Source organism: Metopolophium dirhodum, chromosome 3 (assembly GCF_019925205.1).
Source record: "Metopolophium dirhodum isolate CAU chromosome 3, ASM1992520v1, whole genome shotgun sequence".
Classification (NCBI taxonomy): domain Eukaryota; kingdom Metazoa; phylum Arthropoda; class Insecta; order Hemiptera; family Aphididae; genus Metopolophium; species Metopolophium dirhodum.
In genome coordinates, this window is record NC_083562.1 from 5,724,560 (window position 1) to 5,740,911 (window position 16,352).

At 29.2% G+C, this 16,352-nt stretch overlaps 2 long non-coding RNA genes across 2 annotated transcripts; both read right to left on the bottom strand.

Annotated features, from left to right (window-relative positions):
- Positions 1-501: 501 nt before the first annotated feature.
- On the bottom strand, positions 502-6,469 carry LOC132941797 (uncharacterized). The gene is made up of 3 exons (XR_009664194.1): positions 6,119-6,469; positions 3,161-3,326; positions 502-3,085 (listed from the first exon to the last, which is right to left on the bottom strand). It is a non-coding gene; the product is annotated as an uncharacterized LOC132941797 (long non-coding RNA).
- Positions 6,470-9,756: 3,287 nt separating this feature from the next.
- LOC132941796 (uncharacterized) lies at positions 9,757-16,157 on the bottom strand. Its single transcript, XR_009664193.1, has 6 exons — positions 15,694-16,157; positions 12,281-12,451; positions 11,991-12,201; positions 11,377-11,507; positions 11,021-11,294; positions 9,757-10,934 (listed from the first exon to the last, which is right to left on the bottom strand). It is a non-coding gene; the product is annotated as an uncharacterized LOC132941796 (long non-coding RNA).
- Between the last annotated feature and the right edge of the window lie 195 nt (positions 16,158-16,352).

The following is a 16,352-nucleotide window of genomic DNA, read 5'->3' on the forward strand; positions in this document are numbered from 1 at the left end:
GTATCATTCCATACAAGTTATCCGGTAATATGCCAAGCGCCCAAGCACGATACAAGTAATACTCCCGGCACATTACTAATAACTCGCAATGAATGTTATCAAAAGACATGCAATGCACGTTACCAAATAATTTTAAACCTTTTCAATTTAATTCTAAAAATATCTTAGAATATTAATATAAATAAAATATTAAAATAATACCAATACATTTCATTACTCATTCTTTTTAGGTATTCGTATTATTATTTTATACTACCAACTATAAAATATGAAAAGGAACAAACATTTTATTTATAGTTAAAAAAAAAAACAAATTAACAACAAGCTAAGCGTTTTATTTTACTTCAAAACAATTTTTTTTTTATAAAGTTTACAATTATAATATGTTATCCATGAAAATATGAACATCAATTTAGCACGTAGGTAATTCAACTTAAAATAATTTATGATACATAGTAATATACTTACTTAGATTTCACATTATATAAAATTACTGCAAACTTAATATATAGTTAGGTACAATTGTATATTTAATCAATGACAATACATTATACATAAATATATTTACTCCAAATAGATAAGGTATGTACATTATATTCGTTAGATATTAACATTCGTAAATTTTAATTGACACAAAAAAAATAATTGATAATTTCATTAAATAAAATTACCTAATAAATTAATATTAATTCATCTCGAGTTTACCAAAAATCATACAACACAATATTATAATAATTATTTTAAAAAAAACTACTGTGGTATATCTAAATCATGACATAGTGATAACTATTGCTTTCTTCATTGATATTTGAATATAAGAACACTTACTTGGATAGGGTAAGGTGTACTTATAAATTGAAGATCTATGCTATATGAGCCAATATCATTGGAAGAAAAATTAGGTAGATTAAAAAAAGATGAAAAACTATTACATTTTCTGACAAGAAATTTGATTTCATTGTTGGAAGTCAATAGAATTTGTTCAACAAAAACCAAATCATTATTTTTTAACATGATGAAATTATTATTTATGGAATTTATGTTTAAAGTTGAAAAATTTTCCAAAACTACTTTTTCATACACTTTGTTACTTGATAAATAAGGAGTTTTAGGTAATTCTTTAGACAATTTAGGATATTTTGATTGTGAAATATTTTTAATTTTGTCCAATTTTTCATAAATTCTACTAGAAACTTCTTGCAGAGGAAACCTTGAACATTTCATGAATTTTTTTATGTCTTGCAAGTAGTTTTCATATTTAAAACAACTAAAAGATTCAAGTGGACCATGTTTTAAAACAAAAAATGGTAGATGTATTAAGATGAACATTGTAATTAAAAAACTTTTGACCGTATAGAGTAGCATAATCTTTTACGGAAGTAATATTTTAGCGGTTGCATTTAAAGAAATACATGTTTCAGGTGTAACAAGAATTCTTATTGCAGTAACCAAATGCAAAAAATGTACATAAAAGTTTTTTTTACCTTTCCTTTTAAAACAATATGCCCATAGTACAACAAAAACAACATCTCAATTCTGTAGCCTTCCAAAAATAAAAATCGTCAAGTAGCCTAGGGAGTCTAAAAAACTCAGATGGTACATAAGCTTTTAAATTTAAAATATTGTCATTTATATTATTTTTTGTTGCATCCAATAATCGTACATCTTTTTTTCCTTTCACCCAGAATTCAATAAGTTTTTTCGTGACCCCAATATAAGTACAATGCATATTATCAAGTGGCACGTCTTCTGTTATATTAGTTGGTAATATTTCAAGAATACTAGGTCCTTTATGGTAATACTCATTTGTTTTATTCCTAAAACTTTCATTTGTCCTTACGAGAGGAATCCATGGACAAAAAAGCCATTATACCATCAATATAATATGTACCTTCATCAGTGCATGTATTACATCCAAAGTATGCGTTAAAGCCTTTAACAATCAGCAAGTATGATTTGGCAGGCGCATCACACACAATATGTCCTATTGTAACATTAAATAACATATCATTTATTTCAATTCCTAATTGTATAATATTTAAAATATCACTTAAAAAATCATTAGAAGAATCAGGTTTTTACCTACTGGTATAACATATTTCGATAATACTAGTACATTACAAATACTAATTAAAATTGGCTTTTAGAACTCTTTGATATAGGTAAGCCATCCACATTTACACCTAATTTTATATCAGTAATGCCAGATAAATCATATTCATGTCTATGTAATAGAGAACTAATCATTTTTTTAATATCAAAGTGTACGTAGGCACCAGGTTCCATAGACACAATATTATGCTTTTTAGGCGTATTCATCAATGTTCTACCATCTTAAGGAACACCCAGACCCTCACTTTTTAAAATAGTTAATAATTTGTTTAAACAATTATGAGATCCATTAAACTCTACATTCCAAGTTCTTAATTTATCACATATACCAATTTTATCGTTTAAAATAGTAGTACTATCAATATTATTCACAGTCTCAGTTATTAAAGTACTATCAATCAAACACAAAGATTCTCCGCTATTATTTGTATTATAAGTACAAGTTAATAAACTTGGGACCAATGTTTTACTTGGAATTTCATTTTGCACAGGAGAAGTTGTAGCTTCTGACATTTTATTCATTGTGGAAGTTGAAGGTTGTTGCAAAGAAGTTCCTAAATTGGCTGTGCATCTATCTTGCTCAGCTTGTATAATTCTTCTCAAGTGACGACCTGTCATCTGACAAAGCTCTTTTCTTCTCTTTTTCTAGAAATATTAAATAAGTACTTAATAAAATGGGCCCCCCAAAAAAATCATTCTCTAAATCAAACATTTGGTATTTATAAATACCAACATAATAATATTTTTAGATTGAGTAATTAATATAAACTATTAAGTCCTAATACTTTTATAAAATATTTTATTTTCATGTAAAATCTTCTTACACGGTACATAAAATATAAATTATTATTAAAAAGATAGAAATATTATTCTAATGATCTTTTGTGTCTTGTTGTAGCATAACGGAACCAATCAGCCAAAATTGACTCAAATAGAGCATCACTATAATCCTTTTGACCATTCCTTATACACCCTGTAATTAATTATAGATTTAAAAAATAAATAAAGTTAGATGTGAAAAATAACTATTATTAATAAATGTTTTTACCTTTTAATACTACTACAATTTTAGTGTCACATAATTTTGTAGAAATATCTTTTCCTCTTCCTGTCCATGAACAACGTATGGCAAACTCAATACTCAAAATGTTGGCAAGAACTCTCTTTATGTTATCTTTGACTGCATTTCCGCCAATAGTTATAAAAAAATTTTCCTGAATTTTTTAAATATAGTTTAAAATGTTGTGAATTAAATTAATGATGTATATATATTATTATAGCAGTAATGCAGTATAATAAGTACAACTAATGAAACAAATGAATCGTCGAATAAACAATTTGAAACATTTTAAAACATTTGCTTGTTGTTCATGGGCCAATTTGACATAAAATGTCCATCAAAATTAGGTAATGCAGTTGAAATGTTTTTTATTACTCCTATTTTATTAACAGCTTTTTCAATATGATCAAGTTTAGATAATAAATCATCATGCTTGATCCTACTTTGAATTTGTTCCATATAAATTAAATTTAATAATTCTATAGATGGATTCTGTTTATCCATCTGAATGATTTCTATAAATGATCAATATAAAAAATATGAAATAAAATGTTTAAGTATTCAATAATATACACAATTAAAAATGTTCATAAGAAATATTATATTTTATTAAAGTAGGTAGGTAATGAAAATAACGAGAATGAAAGGGAAAATAACAACTGAACAATTTCAAGCACGAGAAGTTTGAAAAATAACTAGTGAAAATGGTTATAACTTATGACTTTTAGAATTTTATAATAAGTGTAATATTATTTTTAAGACATCTGCCGCCAAGACCAATGTTTGACAGTTTTGACAGCGTCTTGCGGGTTCGGCTTTCCACAATCGGAAACGGAAAACCCATGCTGGTGTTTATAACAATGAGATATAACTATTTGGGTATATTTTTGTACTTATAAATAAAGTTATAATATTATAATTACAGGACTCAGCTGCGGGTCGACACGCGTAAACAAGATTATTTCAATGCAACAATAATTGAACATAATATTTGTACTATTTGTAGCATTGCATACATAATATGGAATTAAAATATTCAAATAATATTACTTGATAATATATTAGATATTATTTTTATGGAATAATTATACAATATTGCATTATCGTTGCTTAGTAATATTATTATGCGATCGAAACTTAGCATAGCGGCAACGTTTTGTAACTTAAATTGCACGGTGGGATAGTCTTTACGGCGCTAATCGCCATGAAATAACGTCTGTTATTATTCACATTTTCGCATAATATTGATTATTGACCGTGTACGCTATTTATTATACTTTTATGCTACCTATATGAATTGTAAATTATATTATTATTATTGCCACTAATGTGGACACAAATTATTTAGGCACAGGTAGCAGCTGGCCAGCAGTGCACCGACAAATTATGTGAGCTCCTTTTTAAATTTATATTATTATTATATCTATTATTGTATTGCTGTTGAGCCAGAAGGGCTGCTTATTATTATTATATCCAAGGCCGTGTATTATTATCAATTGTATTATAACTTGTATATTGAATGTATAGTGTATACACATATTTATTATTTTGCACTATAAACCTACTGGTACAATTTATTTCCATAGTTTTAAGCCTACACATACACATACACACACACACACACACACACACACACACACACACACACACACACACACATATACACACTAACACACATCATTACACCACATAGCTCACTAGTATTTGCGCGGCGAACCCAACCAATGCTCGTTGAGCCACAGATTATATTATTAATATAATTTGTGGTTGAGCTATAACTTTACTATATACAGGTCAGTCGGTGTGTGAGTGAGCGAACGAAGTATTTCGGTGACCGGGCACCACGGCCTATTATTGTTTGTTCCCGGCCCGAACACTCTATATGTAGTGTTTAGGAACGTATATTATTATGATGGCAATATGTATTTTGACACGACCAAGGTCACACGGTGCTGAAGTCATTAAGAGGACGTCGTATATGTTATCTAGGGCATCTCATCGGCTTTTTGTTAAATTTTAATTTGAAATCGAGTTATGAGCATTGAAAGATGTATAAACAATTTACAATTTTAAAATACTCATAATTCACTTTAAAACTGAAATATGACAAAAGGCCGATGGGATGCCCTAGATAACATTCTTAACTTTAAATTTTATAAGAGGTCAATTCACTCTAATTTTAAAATTATCGGGGCTAAACGTGATCTGCTGAGCGTAAAATTTGCTATGTCGTACACGTGTAAGACGGAGACAACATATGCGGGTGCGACGTCCTCTTAATCGGTACCTAAATAACAGTGGAAGGACCTCACTATAGGGAAATATGTAACGGCGAAACGACAAATATATTATTATTTATTCGATGTATGTGTAAGAACTAAACTTTGTGTTTAAACACGTCTTCTGGTCGGTCTGTACCGTAATACATATTGTATAATTATGTAATGTAGTAATAAGGGAATCGAGCGCAGTGTATTTTACGGTATATTTTTTGTATATGGTGATTTTCTATCAAAAACATGAAATGTGTGCCAATAGCTATATTTAAAAGTATTGGGAAATGTGGATTCCACCGTATTATTAATTTAATATTATTTATTATACTTGCGCTGTGCGTCAGTTTGTTGAGTCGGTGGCGTCGTGGCGGTAAATAATAAAAACGTTATTACGCTATTCAGTTTCTCTTGTAAATGTATATGTGCGTGTATTGTATAGTGTATACTATGGCACACGAGCAATTTCATATTATAAACGGGCGGTCATGGAATACGAGAAAATAAAATAAAATATAAAGTGAGGTATTCTGGTGAACGAGAGACATATTATATGTTTCGCAAAGCACGCTATTATAATATTATTATTATGAACCGTCAACCGATTGCCGTCGTTGAATTTCGTCTCGAGCGTGAAGAAAATACTAATATATTATTATTTCGACAAACTTACGAGCTCTGGTCTCCAAGAAGATATTTCACTACTTATTTTATTTCATTGGAAGTGACCGGTCTGAGTTGTATTTATTGAAATGTGTTTAGATATAAAAGTTGAACATTTTATACATTTTAACTACAAAATAATTATTCAATTTTAAATTTGATAAATTTTGTCAAAATTTGATCTGTAAATGATTATGAAAAATAATTGTGCCTATGTATTTTTAATATTTTTCAACTGCTATTGTAACAATATATCAGGAGCCTTGTATTAAATATTTATACTTTTTGGCCCAACAGATAAAACTTAAATGATATTCATAGCAAAAAAAACTAAAAAAATTTAAATTTTAAATTGTCTGTAAACAGCGCAAAACGAGTTAAAATATTTTGAAAACTTCATCAAGTACAGGAATTGATAAAATAAACATATGATATAAATTTAAAGAGTCTACGGTTATTCGTTTTTGAATTACAACAAAATAAAAAAATCACTACATGAGAAATCGAGTGAATATCCAACGTTGTAAATATATAAGCTTCAAACGCTCATAAAAATTTAATTTGATTTGCCTGTAGCCTTTTTTTTTTTTATAAACGTAGGCAAACTTAAGAGGAATTTTGTATTACATTTTCATATCTTAGATTTGAAAAGAAAAATTTTTATGAATTCTTAACTCAAAATAATTTCCTGGTTTTCGTGATTTTACAGTATTTTGTCAAGATTTGAACTTTAAATGCTTATAAAAAAAAATGTGAATAAGGATATTGAATATTTTTCAAGTATCATTGTAACAATATAGTAGGAGCGTTGTATTAAATTTTCAAGCATTTTTACTCAACAAATAAAGTTTTATTGACATTCATAGAAATAAAAACTAATAAAATTGAAAACTGAAAATGTCCCTAAAAAGTTCAAAATTTTTTGAAAATTGTTCGTCTATAGAAAATGCGAATATAAACAACCAGTGAAAATTTCATGTTTATACGTTCAATTGTTTTAGAGTTACACCAAAAACCAAAATCTATTTTTCGTAAAAATTCCTGTTTTTCCTTAATTTTTATGTTGTTTTTCCCGGCGTTTTTGAAAATTACTGGGAATTTTAAATTTTGACCTCCCCAATGCACCAAAAATATTCACTTTCACATCGAACAAGATACTGAAGTTGAAAATCGAAGCATTATTTCGACTACTTAGCGTGTACACACACAAAAATAAAAAAAAAATTAAAAATTAAAAAAAAAAAATACACATATCAATATACATTCATCGTTCCACTCAGAATCTAAAATATAGCTACCGTTAGCGGGACTAGGAATTATGACCGGGGGGGGGGGGGGGCTAAAATTAATGTTGGGGGATTAGATTTGTAAATTGAAAATAATTTTGACAGCTACGCACAGAGAAATAACTCGACGACTGGAAATATATTTGGAAAATAACGGGGCCAATTTTGAACATTTTATTAGATAAACAAATGTAGTTAAATAAAAGTTAGATAGTACAAAGTAATTTACTTGTTGTTTCATTATTATGTATGTATTCAAGTATTTTTCTCGTGTCATTCATTAAAAAAATCCACTCTATACAAGTGTATTGTGTAAATACCATGCTTTTCGAAAAATTGAATTATTTTAGACCGTAACTTGGTCAATTTTGGGTTTAGGATTATGGTCAATGGATCTAAATGTACTAGAAAAAAATTATCTACCCATATCTGGTGTCAAAAATAAGGGTTGGTATTCAAAAAAACCCAAGCTATATTGCGCATGCTCGAATCAAAGGAGTCGAAAATTTGAAATTTTCCCAAAATATATACACTTCGGTACCACTTATTTATCACAGCAAATTGTTTTTAAATCAAAGGCCTTCGGGCTGATATATTTAGTGGTACATTTGAAGACGGGACACGCACTGTATATATAGATAATACTATAACTATAACACGAAATGCAACACTCGTGATCATAATGTGTCATCTCAGCATTTTTGCTTCCCTTATAAACATAACTATAGGTATACTTGAATTACAGTGTGTGCAATCTTAAGTACTTAACTAATTATGTGTACTGTTTACTTTCAACAGATACGCTCATTTCAACGGGTGCACTTGGAGCGAGACAACTTGCAGTGCTGCCGCCCTAAACAGCCAAAAGAATTGTATGGTTTTTACACATGAAACCGGGTGCCCCATTGGACGAAACAACTTGTAGCAACGCGGCGTTGAACCCTAACGTATGCTCTTTTCCATGGTTGCGCGTGGGATTCAAATTCAAATACGTGCCAGCAACGCCGCGTTGAACAACCAGAGGGACGGTTTGGTTTACGCACTGAAACACAAGTGCCCAACAGACACGAAAACGTGTAGCAATGCAGCGCTTACAGGACATGTGGACATCCTTTTGTTGGCGTGGGCTTACGGTGCAATGCAGAGACGTGCTCAACGGGGACCTATATATTTTGGTCAACGCAAGGGCAAATGGTTGCCCATGAAACCACGACGAGTAATGCGGCCCTAAACGGACATGTTGATTATTATGCCATAACAAAAAGGTGCCCACAAATAGGGACGGCCGTTTGCAGCAGTGCTGCATTGAATGGCCACCTTCGATGCCTGAAAATGGCGACAGAATGGGGCTGTGAGTGGGATGAACACACGTGCAGTGATGCAGCCCAAAATGACCTTTATACATTGTTTGACATACGCGAGAGAAAACATGTGTCCGTGGGATAGCAACACATATTGCGCCTCTTTTGCTCGTCAATCGCTCCCCAATTTTTCTGAGGATAGCATAAGGTAACAACACTGGCAGTGGCGTAATTTCACTTTTTATTGAGGGGGGCAAAGGTTTTTACCGGCCCGAATGGTCAGCAATTAGTATTAATTAGATATTATTAAAATAAAATTATTATTATACCCATTTTACAATAAATATTTTTATTTTTTATTGTTTTTTTATAGTCATTTGACTATCGAATTATTATTTTATAAATTGTATAATTAAAATGTTCAATGATCTTTTTCGGTGTATTACATAAACTTTTTTTATAAAATTATTTTCGATTCTGAGCGGAGCAATGAATGTATAGATTTTACAATGTTTTTTTTCTGGTCTGTCATCACGTTTTAGGAAAGTAAAAATGCTTCAATAGTCTCTTTTCTGATAGGAAAGCGAATCTATAGTTAGTACTTTGGGGGGTCAAAAGTAAAAAATTCCTAATAGTTTTCGAAAGTGCAGGGAAAAAGAAAAGAAAAATTAAGGAAAATCTGTAATTTTTACGCAAAATCGGTTTTGGTTTTTAGTGTAACTCTAAAACAAATGACCGTAGATACATGCAATTTTCACTGGTTGTTTATATTAGCATTTTCTATACACGATAACATTTTCAAAAAATATTGATTTGTTTAGAACTGTTTAGTGTTTACGGACATTTTCAATTTCCAATTATTTAATTTTTTTCTATAATGTAAACAAAACTTAATTTGTTGGGTAAACAAACTTGAAAATTTAATACTATTTAATAATATTTTATAATAGTTATTATTTTTGTATTTTTTTTTATATTTTAGTTATGTTAAACTCTTATTTTAATTTGTTTGTTTTGTTTTTAAATTAATTATTATTCAACATTTATAATGTATTCATTTTAAATAATAAGAACTGTGCCCCAGCACAAGCTTCGTTTATAAGGCGTGCTGCAATATCTAACTCTTATGTTTGTAAATATTGTATATTATATCTATTGTTGCAAAAAAGATTATTAATATTATTAAAATACAGTGAATACAATTGATATAAATTGATACAAGTGTTACAATGTAGAAATTTGCTAGACTAAACCGGTGTGAAAAATAATGCACCGGGATGTTTGGACCATATCATTTACATGGTTCATTATCCCTGTGCGGGATAATGTGGGATAATTTTAAACCGGTTTAGTCTAGCGAATTTCTACAATGACAATTGAAAAATATTAAAAATCCAGTCACAATTATTTTTATAAGCATTTAAACTTTAAAAATCATGAAAATGTCTAAATTATTTTGAGTAAGAAATTCATAAAAAATTTTCTTTTTAAATCTAAGATTTTAAAATGTGATATAAGATTGCTTATAAGGTTATATACTCTTATAAAAAAAAAAAATTTCTTAGAAAGTCAAATTAAATTGTTATGGGTGTTTGAAGTTCAAATTTTTACATTGGTGTTGTAATTAAAAAACAAATAACTGTATACACTTGAGATTTATATCATATGTTTACTTTACCAATTTCGATACTTGATAAAATGTTCAAAATATTTTGAGCTGTTTACGGACAATTACAACATAAATTTCTTTTTAGGTTTTTTATATATAAATATCAATAACATTTTATTTCTTGGGTCAAAAACCCATTAATACAAGGCCTCTGATATATTCTTACAATAGTATTTAAAAAATATTAAAAATAAATAGGCACAATTTTTTTTATAAGCATTTAAAGTTTGATTTCTGACATTTATCAAATTTAAAATTTAAAAATTATTTTGTAATTAAAAATGTATAAAATGTTTAACATTTATAGCTTAGGATTGAAAACTTAGAACAAAGCAACACGTAAGTAAATTATTCTGTAACCAAAAAATATAAAAAACACTGTTTTTTTATAGTTATTTTATGTTCAAATTTAGAGGAAATTACATGTTAAATAACGATGAACCGCCCATTGTTACTCTTAGGTACAATGATGCCCTCAGGTGTTGTAAAATATTTACTCCGAGTAGATGACGAGACAATGTGGCTACTAGCGATAACAACATTACCCGATGTGCTCCGTACAACAAGTAACTAAAAATTAACAACAATTTGTAATATTATAATATAACTTTTTATTAATTTTTATATTCATACTATGAAAATACTTATTAACTAACCTTCTCATGCTTAATTCTTTAAATTTTGTCTCCCGATATCTTTTTCCCTAAGTCTAAATCCTTTGCTTGACACTCCTTCATTTCCCATTCTTGTGTTTATATTAAATATAATGTATTCGGAACAGATTATTTTTAATTTTTTCTTCACGTTTAAATGCTTCTTCCTTAGATTTAAAAAAATCATGTAACTCAGAAAACCAACAATAAACAAACTCATTTGGGCGACCATCTATACTGTCTATAAACTGTTTTCACTACACAAGGATGATCTGAACTAAAAAAAAAATATTTTAAAAATAGATTAAATTCAGTCCAAAAACTCATTAAATTAAAAATATAAAGTGTAATATTAATACCTCATCAAGAAGAAACTTCTTTTTGAAAAATGATTCAAAACATTGTTCGAAGCATATGAAGATGAGAATTCAATGATTCCGTCTCCAGTTGAATTACCTGTTTTATCTACCATCAATTAGCAACGTTCAATCTAAAAAATTAAAATATAAAAATAATTTAGGTATATAATACTAAACATTTTGGCTTTTTCCGCATTAGTTCGATAATCCTATAAGAGTTCAATAAGCATAATTTTCTTTTACTTAAGAGTATGTCATACTCTCATGTGTTGTCGCTGTCTAACACACGTATAACATAGTAAATCTACGTGCCATATTCTTACTACAGTTATAATTAATATTAGATCAAATATACATATCGTCAAATTTGTTGGAAAAATTTAAACTGTGCACAAGCTAAAATTTTTTTCATATTTTTATTTATAAAACTATTTTGAAAAAAAAATTATTCAAGTATTATTTTGATCCAATATTAACTATAGATAAATTATAGTAAAAATCTAGTACGTACAAAGATGTATTATGTAATGTGTATGTAAGCAGAGACAAAAGAGCCAGGGCCCCTTAACATTTATAACAATTCAATTAAAATTATGTTTAAAGTAATAGTTTACCAATTTGATAAAGCCAATCATTTATTCTCTAGCAAAAAATTTCGGAAACTTCTCCATAAGGTTTAAACATTTCTATCAATTCTTCTTCAGTACAATCCACAAGTTTCCTATGTAAAGACGACACTGACCAAGGAACTATCTTTCAGTGGTATCAGTTTTTGGAAATTCATAATTTGGGTCCATTATTTGCTTTAAACGATCATTCCATAGTCTGAAAGTTAAAAATATTAAATATACATTTGTATTAATCCATCCACCTTTACATATTTAAAAAATGTATTGTGACTAACATGATAATCATCTCCTTGATTAGGTGGACCGCATCGTCCGCATCTGAAAACTCCACCAACACCACCTTTTCTTTCACTTTCAGAATGATTGCGATTGCTTCTATGCATGATATCATTATCTCCTTGAGGGTTGTCACCGTGATAATAATTATTGAGAAATTCTTCTCTTGACTGTAATCGAATATAATTTAACTATTATTTTTTATTTAATATATTAAACTAACACAGTAATAACAATACATATTATAATTAAAACATGGCATCAGAATCAGCTTTCAATACTTTTTTTTTTACTTTTATTGATTCAATTAATATAAACTCAGATAAGTATAGTTATCACATCAATTAACACAATATAATGTAAAGTACAGTGTTATGCTAACGTGTAAAAAATAAAAATTGTGAAATTTGGAAGGATATAACTTCCAAAATAATGATATGCAAAGTTTTTTTTGCACCATCGTTCTTAACTTGTTGAAGTGTTAAAAAAAAATGAAAAAAATCGTGTGGTACCTAAACTGCAATTTTATCTAAATTTGAGAAACACTGGCTTAAAAAATAATTATTGTATAAACATAATCAGTAACTTCCAAATTCAGAAATATTAAATATCCTGAACAATATGTGGAGCTATAAAAAAATTACACCTTCTTAATAGTCTCTCATAATTTTGTCTTTTATAATGGACAAAACATTTATTTCCCCAGCAGATACAGGAGAGTACCGAGAATCTATTACGATTTATGAATTTCTAAATCATACCACTATACCACCATATAAACGGTATCATGACATTTCCACCCCAGCTGTTTTCGGCGTAGTAGGACATCTCTCCCCTGGTTTTTTTTGTTTTTTTATTTTTAATTATTTACCTTCAAATATAAAATTATTATTTTTAACACATATTTTTTAGCTTTTGTTCATATTTATTTATTTTTTTTAAAACTGTTCGTTTATCTTAATTTCAATAAAAAAATTTAAAACAAGTTAAGTAAAAATATAATTTTAATTAAAAGTAAAATAGTAGTATACTAATATTTAATTAGATAGGTAACATTGAAATCTAAAATTGTGTCCAGAATCCAGCCAATTACTAAGACTATTAAGATAACATTCTTATACAATCTTACATTGTCATGAGCATTGAGTCAATATTTTACATCAAAACTGTTCAAAGCAGTTAAGTAGTGGTTTAGTATTTATACATGTTTTAAAATAAAAATTCTTGTTATAATTTTTTTTTTTTGTGGTCATGGATAAAACACAAATTCTCAAAACAGATAGAGGAGGTTTAAAAATTGTTTTTAAAGACTATATGTATACAAAACAAAAAAATCTTGCCAATAACAAAATTAGATGAGTGTGTGGAAAAAAAAGAAAAATTGTAAAGGTAGTATAGCAACTGATCAAATGATTTTAAATGTATTGAAAAATATTGAACACAAGAACCATCCACCGTCTCCAGCGCTAGTAGAAGTAACAAAAGTCATGTTGAATATGAATACTAAAGCCCTAGACAATTTTGATAGTCCTTCCAGACTTTTCGCAGTAGAAACATCTAATTTATCAAACGAAGCAATGGTTTTAATAACAGAAGAAAAATCGGTCAAAAGATCACTAAGAAGAATTTGTAATAAAAAGTATCCTTCGCTATGCCCTTTATCGAAATTAAAAATAAATGGTATTTGGGCTACTACGAGAGGGATTGAACCAAAACCATTTTTTATTATTTGATAATGAAAACAATACCAATTGAATAATAGTTTTTTCGTCTCCCGAAGGAATGTTAGTTGTCAAAATCGGTCAAATGGTGTATGGATGGAACATTTTTTACTTGTCCTAAAGAATTTTATCAAGTATACATAATTCATGTATGTACTAAAAGCACATCAGTTCCATGTGTTTATGCTTTATTACAAAGAAAAACTAAAGAAATCTACGCTGAACTTTTATCAACACTTAAAAGTATGTTGTCTGAGTTGAAATTAAAAACTATAAGTATTGACTTTGAACAATCCATGATTCAAGCTATTGAAAATTAGTATTTGTCGACATTAATATTCAATGTTGTAATTATCATCTTTCTCAAAGTATTTGGCTTTGGCGTAAAGTTCAAAACATAGGATTAGCTACAAAATAATAGTTGGCATGTTGAAAGGTTTAGCTTTATTGCCTCTGAAATATGTTAAGATAGGTATGTAATATTATATATTTTAATAATATTATTACCATTTCTTCTATTATAATTTATAAAGCTCCGATTGGACTCAAAAATGGAAAATTAAAATAAACGAAAACAGATCAGTTCAAATAAATTTTTCTCTGAAAAAAACGAATGTCCACAACTTTTGCTCAATAATTCACCAATTACTGTCCAAAATGTAACCAAATACCTCGGAGTTCATCTAGATAAAAGACTTACCTGGGCCCAACACACAAAACAGAAAAGAAAACAATCAAACACACGTCTACATCTCCTCCGTCCATTATTGTCTTCTTCAATGAATTTAAAAAACAAAATATTAATATACAAGACGATAATTACTCCCCTCTGGTCATATGGTATCCAAATCTGGGGCCAAGCCAAACCATCCAATATAAGACCCATACAAGCTTTCCAGTCTATGTTTTAGACAAATAACTGGAGCCCTATGGTATATGACCAACGACGCATTACAAAAAGTTTCACTCCAAACTGCACTCGAACCCAAACCCTCTAATTTCCTGCATGTCCTCTGTAAACATCCCCAACAATTCTCCTCCGAGGTTAAAAAGAATATGGCCAAGAGACGATCTTGCCTAACGGTCTCCATATTATATGAACCCATCAAATTAAATAGGAGGTATTGTTAATGGACGGTTTTCTCCCCTCAAGACATTCAAGTCATTTTAATTACCTATGTTATCAAATTTACTTATTGTACAAATTGTATATAATATTGTAAATATGCTTAAATAAATTTAAAAAAAAAAAAAAATTTATAAAGATATATGTTTGTTATATTTATTGATTAGGTATGTCTGTGCTTTATGATTTATCAAATTAGCTCAATGATCCAGATATCGATGAACTATTGTTGTACTTTGATAGAACATACGTCAATGGAACTTACAAGAGAACTTCTACAAAATCAAATAGTTTGTCATTATGGCGGTACACCTGATATTTCCAACTTATTTAAGGAATGTACATAATGCTAATGCTACAAAGAAAAATGCAGGTAGAACAAATAATTTAAGTGAAGGTTTCAATAATAAATGTAAAAGTTTGATAAGAACTCAGCATCAAATATTTGGATGTTCATTGAAGCACTCCAGAGATCAAATTCACTAGCAAATATTAAATTATTGAATATTCAAACAGATACGGTTTTTACAAAAAAAAAAAAACATTTTATTACGTTGATAATTACCATATTGTTGTCCCTCGATATACCATCCATGAGGTACTTCGCTGCTCTATCTGTATACCGAACCTCGTATACCATTTCCATTTTACTCTTAGATTTCTGGGCCCACTGACCACCGTACGGTAAGAAGCGGTTGCCTCTTCTCCACCGCGGCCACCACCGTGGAATTCGACTTCCGGCCTATGATTGGCGTTGGGACCGTGGTGTGCGTCATGGCCTTTTAACGACGTGTCACTGATCATCTCAACTTTGATTTGTGCCATGGCATTCGCTACACAGTATTGCGTTGAATTAGAACAATCGAACGACTCTGCGGGGCTGATGAAGTGTAAGTGAACTTGCACAGATGAACTTGTTGAAACTTGAGCGAGTGACTCATATCAGATCTCAGACGAGTAGTGAACTTTTTTTTTTATAGTGTGAAACTGCGAACTGTGAAATGAAAACGAATAACGACAACGAGAACAATTCAGGCATCATATCAGCATATTATTGTTTCTCGATAACACCCGAGGTTTATAGATTATACAGGTTGCCTCCATAGATAATAAAGATATGGATAGGCCACAGATATATGTAATAAATAAATATATTATAATTAATATATACTAGCTGACCCGGCAATGCTTCGCTATTGCAAGATTTCTCAGATATTTTAAATT